This window comes from Nicotiana tabacum, chromosome 21 (assembly GCF_000715075.1).
Source record: "Nicotiana tabacum cultivar K326 chromosome 21, ASM71507v2, whole genome shotgun sequence".
In the NCBI taxonomy this organism is placed as follows: Eukaryota; Viridiplantae; Streptophyta; class Magnoliopsida; order Solanales; family Solanaceae; genus Nicotiana; species Nicotiana tabacum.
In genome coordinates this window covers 10,108,882-10,121,154 of record NC_134100.1, presented here as the reverse complement: position 1 = coordinate 10,121,154, position 12,273 = coordinate 10,108,882, and positions in this window count along the sequence as shown.

Here is a 12,273-nt window from a genome sequence, read left to right as displayed (position 1 = left end):
TTCTCAAAATCGGGTGCACATTGATGTGACCCAAATCCAAGTCTCAACGGAGTCAAAATGTGTTAACAACTACGGGTGCATTGATTGTGACGTGGTTCGAGACGCATTTTCACGACGTTGCAATTCCATAAAAATAAATAATAATAATAAAAGCGGTTTAAACTTAATAAAAGCACATAAGTCACAACCTGTATTTAAATCAGATATTTAGCCATTATAACAATTTAAGCGACCGTGCTAGAACCACGGGATTCGAGGGTGCCTAACACCTTCCCTCGGGTCAACAGAATTCCTTACTTAGAATTTCTGGTTCGCAGACTTCATTTGGAAAAGTCGAAAATTTCCTCGATTTGGGATTCAAGATAAACCGGTGACTTGGGACACCAAAAGCCAAACCTTTCCCAAGTGGCGACTCTGAATTAAATAAATAATCCCATTTCGAATATTGTCACTTAAATTGGAAAAACTCCCATCGCGCATTTAACCCTTCGGGGCGGGCGCGCAAAAAGGAGGTGTGACAGCTCTGGCGACTCTGCTGGGGACAATGTACCCAGAACCACTGGTTCAGGGTTCAAGAATTCGAGCTTAGGATAATTGTTATATTTGGCTTTATTATCTGATCTTTATTACATGTTTTTGCATAACGTGCTAAATGTTGTCTTTTACCGCTTTGATATTATCTGAACTGTATATAAACTGTGCCGAAACCCTTCTTTTCTTATCTTCGGGGAGAAGCTCGCTGGTCGAGGCTCCCTATTCTGTTAGTGTCGATACCCGAAATAAGAAAGAGGACGGATAAGTTACGAAGCCGGACGACCTTTTGGTTCCCGGTAAGTTGCCCCTCCTCGACTCGAGTTGTCCGCTCGGGTACACAGTCTAGAACAAATACCAAGGTTTAAACCTAGTATAACTCGACTTCATGCCGGATCCCTAGTAGGAACGCTTATTTGCATCATGTTGCATTTGACTTAGGGGGCTCAACACAGGGGTTGGGTTCGTCTAGGACAAGCAACCTGAAATGAAAAGACCACCCTGCTGCATCCTATTTGTTTTGCGCATTTATTTGCTTCGGTTCCGCATGCTGACCGGTTTCTAAAAAAAAAGAAAAATAGCAGCGTAGGGAGATAATTACTTTTTGGAAAAATAAAACCAATGTCCAATGTAGTGTCGAAACCTCGTCGGAATTTTTCTAAAAAAAAATATAAAACCAAAAGTTGTCTTTTAGTTTGATTCATTAAAAAAAAACATATAAAAATTGTTCTTTTCTTTTTAAGAAAGAAGAGGGGGTATTTATTTAAAAAAAAAATAAAAAAATGGAAAACTCATAATTCAAAAAATGTGTTGTTTCTTTTGTAGTACCCTTTTATAAATTCGGACTAATAGTCCAAATATTGCAAAAAAAAAACAAAAAAAAATATATATATATTTTAGTATTTATCTTTCTCCAAAAAAAAAAAACACTTATTCTTGATTGCTAGGTTTATTTGATTTTCTCTATTCACGATATGACCGAACTACGCCGGTTTGATTCTCGCACGGGGTGAGATACGTAGGCAACCCTCGGCGGGTCCAACCTCCCGTTTTTGCAAAAAAAAAAAAAAAAATCTAGATAATTTTAATTTTTTGAGTCTAATAAAGTTTATCGCCCTAAATAAATGTGCAGGATGAGCACGATACAAAATGAATCGTTTTCAATAATGACCAAGATCCCTTTTGAGTTGCGATTATGGTGGAACGACTTAGGCAAAGAGGGGCAAGGCAAAGTGAGGAAATATCTGAAAAATCTCCCGGATTTACTAGACATTCAGCCTCGGGGTGATATTATCAGATCATTGGTCACTTACTGGGATTCGGCGCACAATGTATTCCATTTTTCAGACTTCGAACTCACCCCGACGTTGGAGGAAATAACGGGATACATTGGGGGTGATGAAGCTCCGTTAAGGTTCAAGTACTTGATTGCACCTAGGGCCGTCACGGTACACCGATTTTTGGATTTTCTGAAAATACCCCGAACATTTCACCATCCAGATCTTGCCAAAGGTTTCTACAGTCTCCATCTCATGTATGCTAGATACGGTCATGAGGGCGGGTTCAATAAGCCGGATTTCAAACTATGTAGTAAAGGCAACCGACAAAAATGGGACGAACACAGGCAGTTGGCTTTCCTGACGGCCTTCTTAGGTCTTATAGTGTTCCCAAGGAAGGACGGCCACATCGATCTAAGAATGACTGGGGTTGTCAGTACTTTGCTTACCCAAGATAAAAGTACTCTGGCGCCTATGATTATGGCTGACATTTTCCGGGCTCTCACTGTTTGTCGAGCCAGGGGTGACTTTTTCGAAGGATGTAACCTACTGTTGCAAGTGTGGATGACCGATCATTTATGTCATCACTCCTCACTTTTGGGTTATGGTTCGCCAGAGAAAACTTGTATTGGAGGATTCTACACGAGAATCAAAGGGCTCAATTTACCTGAGGGAGTCACATCATGGACCTCATTTCTCCGAACTCTCACCGCCAGCCAAATCCAATGGACGCTCGGATGGTCACCTATCGAGGAAATCATATACATGCCGGCAACCCGGCCTCACTTTCTGTTGATGGGACTGAAAAGTATCCAACCCTATGCACCGTATCGGGTTTTGAGGCAACTTGGGAGGTACCAAGTGGTACCAAAAGATGAAGATTTGAGTACCCAAGTGATTGAAATCAGTCCGAACGGTCATTTCCCTAAAGAAGAAGTTCGCCAAATCTGGAGTGAATGCCAACATCTGACAGCAAACACTTGTGTGATCGATACGGCAAAAGGGGAAGTCGCCCCAGGATATCACGCTTGGTTTAGAGGTAGCCTGTCTTACGAAAGACCGGCTAAGACGCCGCATCTCAAAGATTTCGTAGAATCATCCCAAGGGCAATGGAACTGGTTAGCAAAAGAGAAGGGTTATCGGGCAGAGATGGGCAATTTGAAGCTACAAATAGATAGTTTGAAATTCGATAACAGCGTACAAATCGCGGCGGATCGAAGCGAAAAGAATAGGTTGACCCAAGAGAATGAAGAACTTAAGGCCCAAGTCCAAAAATTGAGATTATCTCTTGATGAGCAACCCAGAAGTCAATCAGACCAGCGGTTGATAAAGGGTTTGAAAAGAGAGATCACGGAATGGCGAGACAGGTTAGAAGAATCCGAAAAGGTCATGACAGAGTTTAAGGCACGGTGGGAAACAAGAGTAGATAAGCATCGCCGATGTTTGAACCAATTGAAACGTGACCACGAGAAGGCTGTTTCCAAAATAAAGAGGGAGATGGCTACACTTGAGTTTAAAGCAGTTAAGCAGGCCAGGGATTTCCAAATGGAGAGTAGATACTGTTACGACTTGTTGGCCCAAATGAAGGAAGAAGTGCGGCAGCTGAGGGATCAGCACATACATGACTCACAGGTATTCAAGACGTGCAGTGATCAGATAAGGCACCTACTCATAGAGAAGAAGCAAACCAGAGATAGGATCAAGGCCATTGCCCATGCCATCACCAGACGATGTCTACGATGTGAGAACATGTCCAGCGCTACCGTCCTCTCGGCAGTAATGGGTTATGTCAAGCAGACTATGCACGAGCTGGAGCAACTTGAGAGGGATCTCACGCCTAGGACCGCGGCGAGGCCGAACGATGCCTCGCGAAAACCAATTTTTAAAACCATAATGCATTCATAGGTCAAATCTGTATTTTAGCATCTTCTGCCTGTTTTTTCATCAAGGTGATTTTCAGTCTATTTTGAGTCTAGGTTTATTTTCAAAATTTGCTCTTTCTTTTGCAAAATGTAGCTTGTAATAGAACGTTTCAACAATAAAGAGGTTGTTTCTTTTACACCCATTTGTGTTTTTCGAACTACGTAATGATCTGATTCACGTAGGCATCGTGATACGTAGGCAATCCTCATCGGATCCGGTCGCATTTCTTTTACTACAAAATAATAATAAAAAAATATATAATAAATAAAATAAAAGGAAAACAAAAGAGAAAAGGAAAAGAAAAGAAAAAAAAGGGAAAACCAATAAGAGAAAAATACCGGAATGACGCATGCTCTCGTAGCAAACATATAGTAATCCACTTAACTGTATAGGTGCATCATGCCCAACGTGAGATTAACTATCTGTTATTTGCTGCAAATTAACCGCGCGTTTGTCTTTGAGCATTTTTCCAGGGTTTTTGGAAAGACGGTTGGTTTGGTGAAAGTCTGGCCTCGCACTCGTACTTCACGAGGTCAAGGAGAGGTGTTCAACTACCTGTTGTTAGAACCAGAAGCAGTACTCACACTTACTTCACCAGATCAAAAGGAAGTGTGGAAATGTCTTCTGAAATTCCATTGCAAACAGTCCCCGTCTCTGAGGAGAGCTCAATCTCAGCCGTCCTCACACCTGAATCCGCAACTGCGGAGGAAAATAGAATCCTACGGCTCCGCATGCTGGAAATGCTGGATGACTGGAACAATGGGAAAGAGCCGCCAAGTGTCGTCCCCGGATTCCCTGAATTATTCTCCAGGTCAAGTGGGACTTCTAATGTCCCCATAAATTACCCTGCTACCCCATTTGGATACCCAGCCACCTCCGCCTTCTCTGCAGGATCACCTTCTGAGCCTCATCCCCGAATGTCGGCCACTGATGCAAGCATGAACATCTTTACTGCATCGCCTTGCCCAGCTACGGCACAGCCTGTCACATACAAGCCAAGCTTTGACTCATCCTATTTTACATTCCAAGCACCATCGTTCTCAATGGAACCAACTAGGTTCGCTACCAGTACTAATCCTCTACCGCCTCAGTGCGAGCTCGCACCAGGACAGGATCAGGACCCCAGAGTTGTAGAACAAAATGAGATTGCCAAGAGAATGAGAAGCCTTGAACAAAGTCTGAAGAATATGCAAGGATTGAGCGGACAAAAGAGTGTCTCTTACGCCGACCTGTGCATGTTCCCTCACGTGCACCTGCCAACGGGTTTCAAGACCCCCAAATTTGAGAAATACGATGGGCACGGTGACCCCATTGCACATCTTAAGAAATACTGCAACCAATTGCGGGGAGCCGGCGGAAAAGAAGAACTGCTAATGGCATATTTTGGGGAAAGCCTAGTAGGGATAGCTTCGGAATGGTATATGGATCAGGAAATGTCCCGATGGCATATATGGGATGATCTCGCCAGAGATTTTGTAAAACAATTCCAGTATAACATCGACATTGCCCAGACTGAAACTCTTTGTCGAATTTGAAAAAGAAGCCTTCGGAAAGCTTTAGAGAGTATGCTATTAAGTGGCGTGAACAAGCGTCGAGAGTAAAGCCTCCCATGGATGAAGTGGAAATGGTCACTACCTTTCTCCAGGCTCAAGAGTCTGACTATTTCCAAAACATGATGTCGGCCATGGGTAAGCCATTCGCGGAAGCGATCAAGATTGGAGAGATGGTGGAAAATGGGTAGGATTCTGAGTCAAGCAGCCATAAGGGCGACCTCTCAGGCCGTCCAAAGCGGGTCTGGAGGAACGACAAGGGGGAAGAAGAAGGAAGAAACGGCTATGGCAGCCTCTGAAGCAAGGGAGTATCGTCATCCCAGGCCCCATTTTCCGGAAAGGGCCCCACAACACTACTACCCCCACTCAAATGTGGCATATGCTCATCAACCTTATATGGTCATGAATGCCCAACCTTATAACCATCCACCACAACAAGCCAACCGAGGCCCAGCTCCACCTCCCAGAAATCAGCCTCCTTACCGCAACCACTATAACCCACAACCCCCGCAGAATAACTACCGCCCCCAAGAGCCACCTCGACGGCGGACTTTCACGCCCATCGGTGAACAATACTCTACTTTGTTCCCTAAGCTAGTCCAGTTGGGTTTCTTGCAACCAATTCCCCAAACGAGGCAAAACCCAACATCGCCTTCTTACAAAGCCGGAGTCAGATGCGCCTATCATTTAGGAGCTGAGGGACATGATACAAACGACTGCTGGTCATTGAAAAGAGTGGTCGAAAATTTGATAGAGCAAGGGAAGATAGTGCTAAGGGACGAGAAGATCCCGAATGTAACTAACAATCCACTACCTGCTCACAATAATGGGCCGCTGATCGGAATGATTTGTGAAGACAAGGAATTCGACCCTGCTCTGAAAGCCATAATTGCCATTGTCGACACGGGGAAGAGGCCCGAAATGGACCAGAAACCAGAAAAGGGGGAGGAGGCCAAGGTTGCAGAGAGCAAGCCTGAAAAGAAGGTGGAGAAGAAAGTGGTGCCAGCAAAGGGTGGTGTTCTTTACATACCGCGAGGTCAAGCCAAGAAGACGCAGAACTTTGGGATCAAAAAGACAAAACCTATGTACGTGCCAAAAGGGGCCTATGTGGTCCGGGGGACGATTCAACCACCTCGGCTGAATGAGCCAGTGGTTATCGGACGCGTGCCACAAAAGCCAATGACCAACCCGTCCACGGTGCCGTGGAATTATCAAAAGACTTTGGTAATGTACAAAGGTAAAGAGGTCATGGGAGAACTTCCAGGAAATACTTTCATTGGAGGGTACTCAAATACCCAAGAACTGAACAACGCTACACAAAGGCGCTTCCCATCAAAGAAGCCCGTGAGTGTTGAAGAAGCGGAAATGTTCTTCCAACAAATGAAGATGCCAGATTACGAAGTGATAGATCAGCTGCGCAAGCACCCTGAGCAAGTATCCATGCTGTCATTATTAATGAGGTCAACCGAGCATCAAAAGATCCTGCTGAAAACCCTGAATGAAGCATATGTACCGGTTGAAACCTCGGTGGAGCAACTAGAGCGGATGACAGAAAGATTCTTCGCCGTCAATCAAATCTCTTTCAGCAAGAATGATTTACCCCCAGAAGGAGCGGCACACAACAAGGCTTTGCATCTAACAGTTAAATGCGAGGACTACTATGTCAAGCGGGTAATGCTGGATGGGGGATCAGGTGTTGACATTTGCCCGCTCTCCACGCTACAAAGAATGGAAATTGGGGCAGGAAGAATCCGACCCAACAATGTCTGCATGAGAGCTTTCGACGGCATCAAGAGAGAGACCATGGGAGAAATAGACCTGTTGTTGGTCATAGGACCAGTCGAATTTCGAGTAACCTTCCAAGTGATCGACATGGACACATCCTACAATTTCCTCCTTGGCAGACCTTGGATCCATGCGGCAGGAGCCGTGCCTTCCACTCTTCACCAGATGGTGAAGTTCGAGTACGAAGACCAAGAGATCGTGGTCCATGGGGAAGACGAACATGCCATTTATCGGGACCCATCCATCCCATATCTTGAACCGAGAGAAGGGAGCGAACATACGGTCTATCAAGCTTTCGAGATTGTACTGGCAGAGCAGCACGAAGAGGGAATACCCTGCCCCCAGCTTTTCTTGTCTAACGCCTCGATTATGGTGGCCAAAGAGATGATCCGACACGGATTTAGGCCAGGGAAAGGGCTTGGACGAACCCTGCAGGGAATAACAGAACCCATTACCTTGCTAGTCACCAAGAAACCCTTTGGTCTAGGCTTCAAACCTACTCCAGCAGACGAAGAGTGGGCAAAGAAAAGGAGAAATGAGGGCTGGAAGTTGCCTCAACCACTGCCGGATTTATATGCGACTTTTGTCAGGCCAAGGTACGCCGAAGAAGAAGATGATGAGGTCTTCACAGCTGAGGAAATCGAGGAAATATGTGGGGCGATGAGAGAAATGCTCTACGAGGTCCACATGGTTCAACCAGGTGAAGGCACAAGCACTGTTGAGATGCTGTACATGGGACCGAACGCCCAACTTCAAAACTGGGAGGCCACGCCATTCCCGACTAGACGGAAGTCCGGGTAGACCTGCCCTGCCACCTTTCCTGTATCACAAGTTATCTCCGGGACATAACTTGAACGTTTTCTTCTTTTCATTTGTTGTTTTGAATTCCTAGTTGTAAACATTGTTGTCTTCCAACTTTCCAAAGAAAATATACAAAAATACAACAAAAATCATTATTGCTTTCCTATTCTTTCTTTTGTTCTGATTTTTATTACTTTTCCTCTTATCTTCCTTTTCAGTCCTAATAATGCGGCTTTAAATATGACATGCTTGCGGACTTCACGCCCAGATCACAATGAGTTATTTAACTGCGAATTAATGAACCCAGAACCAGAATATGATGCGGAAGAGGCTTTTAGGGAGATAAACCGAGAGTTGGAATATTTCAAGAATAAACCTAAGCCAAATCTGAATGACACTGAACCGGTAAATTTAGGAACCCCGGAAGAAATCCGGGAGACCAAGATAAGCATTCACACGGACAAGAAAACGCGAGAGGCGATAATTCAACTTCTTTTTGAATTCAAAGATGTGTTTGCTTGGTCATATGATGACATGCCGGGACTAGGTGTTGATCTAGTGGTTCATAAATTGCCGATTCATCCTGACTGTCCTCCAGTCCAACAAAAGCAACGAAAGTTCAAAACTGAGGTCAGTGACAAGATTAAAGAGGAGATCACCAAACAACTGAAAACGGGAGTGATTCGGGTAGTCCAATATACAACATGGTTGGCGAATGTGGTTCCAGTACCAAAGAAGGACGGGAAAACTCGAGTATGCATAGATTACCGAGATTTGAATAGAGCAAGTCCTAAGGATAATTTCCCGCTGCCCAACATCCACATCCTCGTTGATAATTGTGCCAAACACGAGATACAGTCTTTTGTAGATTGTTACGCTGGGTATCATCAGGTACTGATGGATGAAGAGGACGCCGAGAAAACTGCCTTCACCACGCCTTGGGGCACCTACTGTTACCGGGTCATGCCATTTGGTCTGAAGAATGCTGGGGCTACTTACATGAGGGCCATGACTGCCATTTTCCATGACATGATGCACCAGGAAATAGAGGTGTACGTGGATGACGTGATAGTCAAGTCTAGGACGCAGGATAATCACATCCAAGACTTGAGGAAGTTCTTCGAGAGGCTAAGGAAGTATGACTTGAAGCTAAACCCAGCCAAATGTGCTTTCGGAGTTCCGTCGGGCAAACTTTTGGGTTTCATCGTAAGCAGGAGAGGTATCGAGCTAGATCCAACTAAGATAAAATCCATCAAAGATCTGCCTCCCCCAAGAACAAAGAAAGACGTGATGAGTCTTTTGGGCAGGTTAAACTACATCAGTCGGTTTATTGCCCAGCTGACGAGCACGTGTGAGCCCATATTCAAGCTGTTAAGGAAAGATACGGCGATTAAGTGGACAACTGAGTGTCAAGAAGCCTTTGATAAAGTCAAAGAATACCTTTCGAATCCCCCGGTCTTGGTCCCTCCAGAACCGGGAAGGCCACTTTTCTTGTATCTAACAGTCTTGGAGGACTCTTTCGGCTGCGTCCTCGGGCAACACGACGTAACCGGAAAGAAGGAGCAAGCAATCTACTACTTGAGCAAGAAATTCACCGGCTACGAGGCCAAATACACTCTCTTGGAAAGGACATGCTGCGCTCTCACATGGGTTGCACAAAAGCTGAGGCATTATCTCCAAGCCCACACTACATTCCTCATAAGCAGGTTGGATCCTTTGAAGTATATATTTCAGAAACCAATGCCTACTGGGAGACTGGCTAAATGGCAAATCTTGCTTACGGAATTCGACATAGTTTATGTCACCCGCACGGCGATGAAAGCCCAGGCGTTAGCAGATCATCTGGCAGAAAATCCGGTTGATGAGGAATACCAGCCATTGGATACCTACTTTCCAGACGAAGAGGTAAACACCGTAGAAGTGATCTCGGAGGAAGCGCATGTTTGGAAAATGTTCTTTGACGGATCCGTGAACGCCAAGGGTGTAGGGATTGGGGCAATTTTGATCTCGCCTTCCGGTCAGCATTATCCCGCCACAGCTAGACTGCGTTTCTTTTGCACAAACAATACAGCTGAGTATGAAGGCTGCATTATGGGCATGCATATGGCAATCGATCAGGATGTCGGAAACTTACTGATTATGGGAGATTCTGACCTGATCATCCGGCAAGCTCAAGGCGAGTGGGAAACTCGGGATGTCAAACTTATCCTATACCTACAACATGTGGAGGACCTCAGCAAGCGTTTTACCTCAATAGAGTTCAGGTATATTCCGAGGTGTCACAATGAACTGGCAGATGCACTTGCTACTTTGGCTTCAATGTTACCCTACCCGGGCAACGGCCACGTCGATCCTTTAGAAATCCAAATCAAGGAAAGACACGGTTACTGTAGTGTAATCGAGGCGGGATCAAATACGCAGCCTTGGTACCATGACATCAAGAAATTCCTGAAAACACAAGAATACCCCGAGCACGCTACTGGAGATCAAAAGAGGACCATTAGGCGACATGCAAGTGGTTTCTTTTTGAGCGGTGAATTGTTATATAGGAGGACCCCGGACCTCAATCTCCTAAGATGTGTCGATATCGAGGAGGCGAGAAAGATCATGCACGAAGTACACGCAGGTGTGTGCGGACCTCACATGAACGGGTATGTCTTAGCGAAGAGAATCCTTAGAGCAGGTTATTACTGGATGACCATGGAAAAGGATTGCTTCAGCTTCGTTCGGAAATGTCATCAGTGTCAGGTGCACGGTGATTTGATTCATGCACCTCCCACGGAACTGCATCCCATGTCCGCACCATGGCCATTTGTTGCTTGGGGCATGGACGTCATTGGACCAATTGAACCAAAGGCCTCGAACGGACACAGGTTTATACTAGTTGCCATAGACTACTTTACGAAATGGGTAGAGGCTGTCACTCTCAAGTCGGTCACCAAGAAAGCTGTGGTGGATTTTGTACACTCAAATCTTATCTGTCGCTTCGGTATTCCTGCGACTATCATTACAGATAACGCGGCAAACTTGAACAGTCACTTGATGGGAGATGTATGCGAGCAGTTCAAGATAACGCATAGGAATTCTACTCCTTATCGGCCGAAAGCCAATGGTGCTGTGGAAGCTGCAAATAAAAACATCAAGAAGATTTTGAGGAAAACAATACAAAGTTCCCGACAGTGGCATGAGCAGTTACCTTTTGCATTATTGGGGTACCGCACTACGGTACGCATATCTGTGGGAGCGACTCCTTATCTTTTGGTTTATGGGACCGAAGCTGTAATACCGACAGAGGTAGAAATTCCTTCGCTTCGAATCATTGTCGAAGCAGAAATCGAGGACAGCGAGTGGGTTAAGACTCGGTTAGAGCAATTGACGTTGATTGATGAAAAGCGGATGGCTGCAGTTTGTCACGGACAGTTATACTAACGAAGGATGGCCCGTGCTTACAACAAGTAAGTCCGGCCCCGGAATTTCGAAGTAGGTCAGCTGGTACTGAGGCGTATTCTGCCGCATCATGAAGAAGCAAAAGGAAAGTTTGCCCCAAATTGGAAAGGCCCATACATCGTAAGGAAAATATTGCCAAGAGGAGCATTGTATTTAGGTGATATCGAAGGAAATGACCCCGACACAGCAGTAAATGCAGATGCAGTCAAGAGGTACTACGTCTAAGTCATACTCCAGTGGTCCTGGCACGTTTGAAAATGGCGAAGGTTTTATTCCCCACTACTCCCCAAACACTCCCCAACCCTCTCTACAAAAAAAAAGGAAGAAACACAAAAAAAAAAAAGAAAGAAAACAAAAACAAAATTTGATTGAGGCCTGAACTACGTTTGACTTGATTCCGAAAGGATACGTAGGCAGCCTCTCCCTGAGGTTCAGTCACACCAACAATAAAATCCCATTCACCCTGAAATTGAAACCGGGGCACGTCGAGCAGTTTAGAAGTTAGTATCATCTACCTTTTCTTTACCAAGCACAAGCCTTCAAATCAATTACCAAATATGGTGGGGGACCAATAAGCGTCACAAATGGAGACCAGCACACTCTGAATTGAGAAAGATAAAATGACAGAGTCTCGGCGGTGAAAACCTTCGGGCACCACGAGACGACGGGAGTAGAGAAACCAAAACGAGAGAGCTTGTTTAGTAAAAACTCGCAAAGAGTGCTATCAAGCGATGACAGGAAGAAAAATGAGAGAGGTCAGCCAGCGAAAACCCGCAAAGGGCGCTGTTGGCCGAAAAGAATGACGCCATCCCAAGAAAGTTTCGGCAGAGTGCCACCAGTTTGGAATCACAGATCCGTTCTGGTTCAGGAAAACGCAAGCTCTTAGAAGGTCAGACGTCCAGTCCAAAAAGCATGTCATGTCATTGAAAGCCAGCGTTATCTTCCTCAGATAAGTCTTT